Here is a 10,002-nt window from a genome sequence, read left to right as displayed (position 1 = left end):
GATCACCCAGGTTCTCCCAGGATAGTCTATTTTCTCCAGTCTTGAAGAGCTTTAATAAATCAGACCCAATGTTTCCAGTGAAGTATTATTTGGGGTCACATTCACAAGAGAGAGAAGATTTTCCTGATTGGTAAAGATTTTTAGATCAAGTATAGGACAAACTGTATAGATTGGATCTCTATATTCCCTTAAATGTTTATCTTCCCACAGCTTTGTGTTCAAATCTAAAACTCTAAACTTTGTCCACAGAATTCTAAAAATAGATAAATGCATTCACCTCTGTGCTAGATAGAAGAGGTACAACAAGAACTATGACCAGGAGACAGCACAATTATAAGGGCACAATTATTATGTTAAGATGGGTAAATCCAGAAAAACAACATTATAGGAATACCAAAAGTGAGGTGTGTGTAATTGTAAATAAAATGGACCTTTATCGCATTCTTTGGCTGAGAATATACCAGTAGGGTTTTCTATTTTTATGATTTTTTTTGAGCAGTCGAACATTACCTTCTCTGATACTAAAATAGCTTTTTCTAGATTCAATGCTGCAGATTCTAATGCACATTTTGAGTTGCACTTTGAGTTTTAAAAATTGCATTCTGCCTAATTACCTACCTGGACAATGTTCAGCTCTTTGATCTCCAGCTCAACAGTCCCTGACCCTCCCCGATCATTCATCACACGTGGGCAATGCTTTGGGCAGTCTTTATGCAAATGAGCTTGTCTAGAAACATTCCCGTCCACTCATCAAGGGCTTTTTATGTATGTATAAATCCTCTGAAGGGTCAACCCACTGCCCAAATCTGGGCTTAGGTCTTTTGAAAGAACTACTAAAGCATGGTGATATGATTCCAGAAAACAATGTGCAGCACCCTCCCACCCGCCATTATTTATCTACATTGCACAGAACCCCGATGATGCTATGGAGCCTAAAAAATGGTATATAATGCAATTGGTAAGGTTTATTAAAAAATGCAATCAGCAGGTTGATGAGGATGGAAAGCAGAACCCAGAAATAGAAAAATATAAGCAGAATAAATATGAATACCACGCAAAGTTTGAAATTTATTTCAGTTACTACCTTCATAGAATTTTCTTTATAGGTAATTCTGCTTATAAATATCTTGTGAATGTCTAAAGAATTAACTCGGTACTGGTGCACCACAGATTTATAATATTGTCAGCTGAAGCTAAGTGTATTAATGATCTTTTTCTTGGAAACCTGAATGCATGTGTCACAGACACTGACTTCCTACTGTGTCCTTCAAGATCTTCACAATAGAACTTCCTCTACTGCTGTGGAAAGGGAAGTTGAGTGTAGAAAAAATACTTATCCCATTATAAAACATTAGATGACATCTAGATTAGCTTATTATTTCATCTGCAGCACATCATTTTTTGAGTCAATAAACCTGCACTCTGAAGATAAATTCTAGGTGGTGGTAAAAAAAAAAAAAAAAGAAAAAAACTGTTTTTCTTTCTATATTTTATTCAGCATTTTATTCAGTCTTTATATTAGCCAATTATGTTCAGTGCATTGCATAGGCTGTTACTATAAAGCCGTGATCTGCTGGACAGGTGCAGAATGATGGTGATGATTATGATTGATTGGGTGATGATTTCTTCCGTGCCATGATGGTTCCTTATCCTGCAGTCAAGAAGCTCAGTGTGGACCATGGACCAAGTTTTTACCATTTTCTCTACATGTCCTGATGGCTATTGTTTCCGCTAGTACGGATAGTAAAGTGGTGAGACTACTAACCTACTACAAAAAAAAAAATGTCATCCACAACTGTTCCTTAATTAGTTTACATCTGGTAGTTTGGCTTTAGGAATGTCATACGTCATTAGTAGACAGAATGATACGCATGTTTTACTGATTAGTTCAAACATCATACGTTGCCTTTTATGTCACTAGAAGCAGAGTTACATTTAAACACATTCTGGAATGTATTCTGCTTAAACATCATTTGTGTGTGTTTATTTTGCTAGGAGATAGTGAAGAACCTCAGCCATATTTTAAACAAAATCATCTGGTCCCTTTACAAGAATGAAGAGATGGCAGATAGGTGAATTCAGGATCTCCTTTTAAATTCTCTTATAACTTGGTAATCTCACCTTTAAATAAATGTCCTGCAGGAGCTAATTGTTTAGATACTATATACAACAATGTCATTTCATTTTTGGGTGGTATATTTACAACGCAAAAATGTTGCGCTGATAAATAAAATAGTTTTGTGTCTTATCTGTGATTTGTTTGTTTGCAACATCCTCCAAGAATAGAGATTCCATATTTTCTGCCAAGAGTTGTAGAAACACAGATTTCCAGCAAAGCTTTGTTTGTCTGTCCTAGCATTACTGGATCCTAAAGTGGACCTTTCAAAAACATTTATATATTGCAACCTTTTTTTTATTTTTACCATTAATCCGTGAAAATACATCACTAATTTCCAGCCAGGAGTCTTAGCCAAGGAGAACATAATTCCATCACTCTGCTGCAGGTACGATGAAGCAAGTCCTTATTCTTTATCCAAGTCAAAGCAAAATGATGCAATGGATGATGATGATGTGAACGTAGCCACTATTGTTGGTGTTCGAATTCGGGTTGTCCTTATATTCTATCCAAAAATGGCTGTTCGAATTTGGATAGACCCGACCCGAAAAACACCTGATTCGAGTTCGCAAATTCGTGTGTAAAAATATGTGTAAAAAATAAGACGAGGCTTCAATGTTAAAGTAATTTATTGAATGTGTGTGATGTGTAACAAACTTTTATTTTATTACAGGTTATTCCACAATGACAGGATGATTCCCACAGCTGCATTCATTCATGAGCATCGTCGTGGGACTCCTGTGTTCTTGGATTGAGAATCTCTATCCAAGAACACATACTACTGTTCCGCTGGGGCTGCAAGAGCAATTAGGGAAGCGGAGGTATCAGCATACCAGAGCTTTCTTCTCCTGATTGCTCTTGCAGTTCTACACAGTCCTGAAAAAAAAACAAATTTTCCACCCATTGACTTTATTGGCGTTCAAATTCGACGTCGATCATCCGAACAATATCAGCCTATTCGATTGAATAGCCATCAAATAGTCAGTTATTGGACTAACACTAATATTCACCAAGTAAACTTTTTGAACAGGTTGATACAGAATAGGAACTAGGTAAGTATGAAACTAAACAAGGAGAGAGTACATTAGATGAATTCCATAGGGTTGGGTTGGTAGGGGGGACAAAGCAAACTTTGCTTTAAAGTTTTCTTTCCTTATAAAGGTATCTTTACATCTGAAAAGTCTTGGTTGTCTGGCTTTTTTTCAAGTATGCAAATCGGGATTTCTGGCCGAATTCAGTGACACAAACTACAAAAGCCAGAAGCAGCTAGGCACTTAGTATTCTAGGAGGGAGGTCGCGAACATCAGCCCCATTGTTCCACTCAGTACATGGAGAATGCACCTTGTAAAAAAAAAAAAAGTCAACAATGGCCAGGGCCAGATTTCCATTACTGGGGCCTGCAGACACACAACATTGGTCATCTGAAGCAGAATGCCTCCTCTAGGATCATGATCTGGCTTGGTGTATTGTACCAAAGCCCTTATAAGTTGACTGTGTTTGTTTTCCTACTCCAGTAGCCTACCTAGCCTTGGTATCAAGCTAATGCCATACACAAATGCACTTTAGCTTGTTCGTTAAAGATAAGTGTATATGTGCAGGCTCTACAAATTAATACATGTTCAATAGAATTCTTTTGATTCTACACTTGTTCTTTCTCACTTTTGGTTTAAAAAATTGATTTTGATTTATGACTGATAAAATTAGGGATACTAAATGAAATTATAGAAAATTGGGTCCTTTATGGTCGGTTTAACATTATTATAAGCCATAGCCCTACATGGGACGCCCTGACTAGGGCAAGGAGGCTAAAAAGATATATATATACTAGTTACAACCTGGGTAGTACTAGCTAGTGGTTAGGATCTAAATGTACACAGCCCAAGTAAGTAGCCCTATTTCATGCACAGCGCTGTGTAAAATGTTGCTGCTATATAAATACTGTTTAATAACTATTCCGGCCCTGAGAAATGTGTTAATTTACTGATTGAGCTAAACAGCCTTTTACAACGGGTGGTAATGAGATGAAAATATGGTTTCAATATAAGAAATATGAATTCATATTAGGAATTTGTAATATTTTATATGTACAACACACACATTATTGTTTGTCATTGTTGGAGTGTAGCTTGCTTGTAATGTAGCCTGTTGTCTATTCTAGTGTTCCTTGGCTTCAATCCTTGCTACCTTGCCTTATTTCCATTGTGACTTCCTCTTGCAAGTATTTGTAATTTCATTTTCAAATCATTCTCAAGGATCATGGCACAGTTGACCTTTAGGCGTAATTAGAGATTAGAATTACAGGAAATTCTGCGGGCATTTTACTTATGCTACATATATCAGTTATTTCAAAATAATGCCGTTTATTAGTCCATAGATTTACCATATTTATTCCTTTTTTTAAGGCATCAGTTTATTAGAGGTGCTTTTCCTGGGAAATTCAGGGAGTAAACCAGTGCTCTTCATAAACAAATTGCTCTCCATCATAGCCTTAATAAAGATCTCATCTCTGCATGTGGTACAGCTCAATTGGAACAATGTTCTGTGTATATACAGTATGCGCTAATATATATTGTAGAAGTCCATATGTTAATGTTTGGGAAAGACACAATGCTGCATACCAACACTAAAACATCATCCTAACTGTGAGCTATGATGGAAAGAATATCATTTTGTTGGACTGGTTCTATGACCCATGGGACTGGTGAATTATTAAGCTGTATCATGAATATTTACAGCAGATTGTCACGGTACCTATTGTTGATCCAGTAATGGAAAGAAGTTGGGTTATGCTAAGTGATGTACTCTTATACTCTAATATTACATATTTAAAATTGCCTAAACCAGCCCTGATCTTACTACTCCTATAATGGTGTATTATGATCTAAAGCATATTATTCAGGCAAGGAACTTTCAAAATTATATATGAACCAAACTGATTTTCTATACAGAATGTGTCAAACATACCTCCTTTTTGCATACATCTTGCAACTACAACACGTGTATTGCCAATCAAGGGGGATCTACTATTTACTTGGAAAAATAAATCTCCAATTTTTTTTTTTCCATCAATCGCTAATACCACTTTCACTGCTAGGTCAGTTTTTCAATTTTTTACACAAATGTTAATATATACATGCATTTATAGATCTGGGAAAACCCAAATCATCTCATTGGTGAAGACAGCAGAAAAAAAAGGTACGTATCCCAATGATGTATACACCATGATCCTGCACTAATGTTCAAAAAATAATCACTAAAGATTTTGTAGGTATAACTATATTTATTTAAAAAAGTTTTTTTTCTACTTGAGTGGAAAAGTGTTAGCCGCCTGTTGGGTGTTTTGAGAAGAATGGATCTCGTCAGCAATAACAAAAAAAAAAAAATGACAGGGATGCTAACCATTCTTCAATATTTTAATAAAGTCACCAGTAAATAATGCTTCTGGTGCCACCATTTTGGAGCTGAATTACTGGGTAGCCATCACAATATTGGATTGGCCTAGTTGAGCCCCTTGGTCCAGGGAAAGATAGGTACAGCTGATTAGTGGGTGAAATGGGGGGCACATAGCACTTTAAAAGAAACTGAAATAATGAGATAGTTTTGCAGCTATCCCAAAGACTTGTGGGTTTATCCAATGGTTGAACCTGTACTCCCTATTTTTGTCCAAACTCTTTGCCTTATCCTGCAGCAAGTGTAAAGTTTTAGTTAACTGCTTGGTTTGCTAAAGGCTATGCATAGGGACACATTTGGTAGCTAAATAGTTATTTTTTATGGAGATCTTGGAATTTATGTTCAAAAGAGTGACAGCCCCTCCAAATGGCACAGTTAGGATGAATGCATTAGGTAAAGTTAAAAAATGTAACATATTATGTTTGTATTATTGTGACTATCCTAATATAGGGGAATATTCTACATCTCAGCTATTGAGCTTCTTAGAAGTAGACATAAAGATTCAGATCAGCTTCTGGTAATTTACTTATTTAGTCAGAAAAGAAAAAATTTGTCATATACATGTAAAAGGCGTCTATACAGTTAGGTCCATAAATATTTGGACAGGGAACTTTTTCCTAATTTTGGTTCTGTACATCTCCACAATTAATTTTAAATAAAACAACTCAGATGCAGTTGAACTGCAGACTTTCAGCTTTAATTCAGTGGGTTGAACAAAAAGATTGCATAAAAATGTGAGGAACTAAATCGCCTCATTTCAGGGTCTGAGAAGTAATTAGACCAAATATTTATGAACCTAACTGTATATTAACATTTCCTAAGGAGATTATTGCCTGGAAAGTCATAGAACATAATTTAGAATGCTCTAATTACACATTTCTACTGTTCAATATTGATATACAAAATCATTGAATATTTCCTCTTACATGACCATTTAGCAAACTTTTTACCATATATATATATATATATATATATATATATATATATATAAATATTAAATAAAAACATGCCTGGTCCCACCAGTGTCCTCCAGTGCCCTCCCCATCCGATCCCATCCTCTGGCCGCATCCTCCTCCTTTGATCTGTCCCCTGGCGAGTGCACTGACATTCCCCAGGAGTTCGCAGTGACGTTGGTGTGTGCGGCCGTCGCTAAGGGTGCGGCGGGAATTTCAAATTATTTTGTATTGCATTTAACACAAAATACCGGAATTGAATGCAATAGACTGAATTTATATGTCTAAAAGCAGTACATTGTCTTTCATGAAAATGTATTTTACAGTATAATTTATTAGTATCAGTATAAGAATGTTTGAAACAAAATCATGTCAAAGTTTATTATTAAATTTATTATTTTGACATGATTTTGTGTTTCAAACCTTAATGAACTCATACTATTATATTATACTGTAAAATAAATTTTCATGAAAGACAAGGTACCGCTTTTAGACATATAAATCCAGACAGAAATGAACCGCCCAGGAGTTTAATATATTCATCCCGTATGTGACTGAAGATAGTCTTGAACCTCAGCTACAAGCATTGTAAAACCTGTAAATCAAAGAATAGAAATAATAAATTAAGGGGACAGTCTGACATATGATCAGGTCTAGAGGGCCTTCTGCACCCAAAACTCTTCCTAACTATGCAACATAAACCAAGCAGACAATTTCTTAAGGGTACGGAGAGGAGAAATTGGTAATGACTGGAGCAATGATGTTACCCTACGTATCAGGACAACACCAAGAACAAGGGACTCACAAGTAATATTGCCCATCAAGCAAGTCAATAACTTTCTTCTCTGCCATGAATTATCTTCAACTGTTCAGACTATTAACCTATGTTACTAATAGTTCATTGTTTTCTACTGTTATGCAGAAAATGAGGTCTGGAAGCAAAACAGATACCATGAGCACCCAGTCAATGGAGCTACAAATGGTGTAAAGGGTCATAAGTGGTCTCGCCAATTTCCACTCAGGCCCATACATCCGAAGCTTCAACTCTCCACCAGACTCCACTCAATTGTGGTTGGATTAGTTGAATAAAATGTCACCCACTTGACATGGTTTACTGCACTTTGGGTATATTCATTACATTTTGAACTGCTCTATTGAACCAGTCTATACATGTCTCAGTACAGTCTATTGTTGTGAAGAAGAGGCCATTGTGTTATAATCTAATATTTCCACTGTGAGAATTCTTCCAAGCTTTTTAAATTTGAGAAGTAAATTGTTAGTAAGGGAAAAAAAAAGTCTCTTGATTGAGATCAGCGTCTGGTCTTCGGAAATGTTAAAAGGGGTTGGATGCAGTTGGAATCAATCCAGGGTACATATACACAGTCAAACAGTGTTGAGCGCATAATGGTCGTCTTTCAGTTAGGCCGAAGCTTGAAGATTTGTATTTGCAGTTACACAGAGAAAAAAAGGCTTGTGGTTAATATTCTCACATAAAATGAAACTTTACTGCCCAGTGCCAGAAATGAACTGAAAGGATCCACTATTTTGTAATCAAATGCCTTTGGAAAGCATATACAGGTCATATGTTGACTGAGACTCAAATGAGTCTGCCTGGACAGCTATTCAATATCCTCCAGGACAGATAAATGGCTATGTCGCTTCTGGCCAGAGTATAAATAGCTAATTTAATGGTCGGAGTTTTTTTTTTTTACATGAGTGGTTCAATCTGGGTGACATGTAGAGCCTGAAAAAGGAAATTGTCTGCTCTATTATGTAATTAATACTATTTATTTCTGCCACAATGACTACAAATCAATTTCTTTTTCTATTTGTGTTTGGTTCTTATTAAACAATTTTGTTTCAAATGGTTCCAGGTAAACATAGCTGTTTCCTTGATTTTTCCAAGCTCAATATTAATAGAAAATGATGATGTAACATTTGTGTTTTAATAAGGGGAAGCGGATATTTTATTCCTTTAAACAGATATTTAGGGAGCTGAGTGGAGTAAATCGGTGGAAATAGCAATGTGTATTACATAGAAGCTAATCAAATCACCATGTTTAAAGCGAACCAGTTACTAATGGGTATTTGTAATAATCTGCATTGTTACTCAATAATAAATATAGAAGTGCAGACTTCCTGTACAAGCAGAAACATTGTAAGTTGGTCCTACCTTCTACCTGGAATCAATGACCATAACAAACACAGAAAACTCATACAACAAAGGCACAGTGAGGATTGCATGAAAAAAAATAAAGGTTATTTCTTTTAGCCTGGACGGTGTGTGACATTTATTACTTTCGACAGGAAACAGGGCAGCTTCCATGGTGGCCTAACAGTCTGACACTGGGCTGACATTTCTGCTCAGGCAGGAAGATTATGTTACTAAATATTAGCACACGCAACTTGCTTAGATGTACTCTAATATTCCATCCTTAAAGTGAAGATTTTGAAACCCACCTAGTTCTCTTCCATGTAACAGCAGCCTTCATCATTTGCCCACAAGTAGCTGTAAATGTCTTCAGGAGCACCAGGAAGCCTTATATTTTGGAGCACTCTAAAACACAAACTATACGAGGAACAGTTTGTTGAGTCAATTCCTCAACTACCCATGTCTTGCTTTTAGTAAGTAAAGAAGCATGAGATCGGGGGGCAAAGCAGAAACTCCTCCACCAATCTATTGGGTCACGAAGAGCGAAAAGCAAAAAGAGCGAAAATGCATCATACTTCCAAAACAAGGGAGCATGTGCCTTTCTAAATCAACATTGTCCCATAAATGTAGGGATGGAGCCCTTAGCATTTTTTTAAATTCCACTGCATAGCTAAGAACATAAACAGAGCTTTCTCATGTTGCTTTCATCAACCAAATAGAACAGCAGAGGAAGCACAAGAAAAGGAAGTATGCATATCTGGTGGGAACGGCATTAGAGAGTACCCATTACTTTGCTCTGCATGGTCAAAGTGCAGGTTTACGTTAAGTTTACTACATTCAGTTTGGTTAAGAGAACAGTCCTTGACCTGCAATTTGAAATATTTTAACATTGCCCCTATTTAACTTTAATAAATAGGGTGGATTTCATAACTTTGGCCTCCTAATGGCTTATAGCAATCAGTTCCAAATAACAACTTATTTTGCAGTTTTACTGTGGGTTACAACACTTTGTACATCATTTTTTCTTTACATGACCCTACTAAATAAGATTTGATGATGTATGTATGCCATGCAGTGTTGATCATGCTTCTCCATTTTTTTTGGATGACCCCCCTATGGATCTCTCATATCAAAATATATCATGCATTTAAATTTGTGTTCATACTTGCATCATAACATCATCGTTCTCATATATCAATTTAAAGGTTGACTTTGTTTTTGAAAGTTCTATTGCCAAAACCTGTCATCTCTTCAAAGTACCTTAGTAGGTACACACCTCTCTGATCAGCTGCCAGTGGCTGGGCTCAGGAAAACACATTCATTGCGTTACA

The sequence above is a fragment of the Pyxicephalus adspersus genome, chromosome Z (assembly GCF_032062135.1).
Source record: "Pyxicephalus adspersus chromosome Z, UCB_Pads_2.0, whole genome shotgun sequence".
Taxonomy (NCBI): Eukaryota; Metazoa; Chordata; class Amphibia; order Anura; family Pyxicephalidae; genus Pyxicephalus; species Pyxicephalus adspersus.
Note: the sequence above shows the minus strand (reverse complement) of the source record.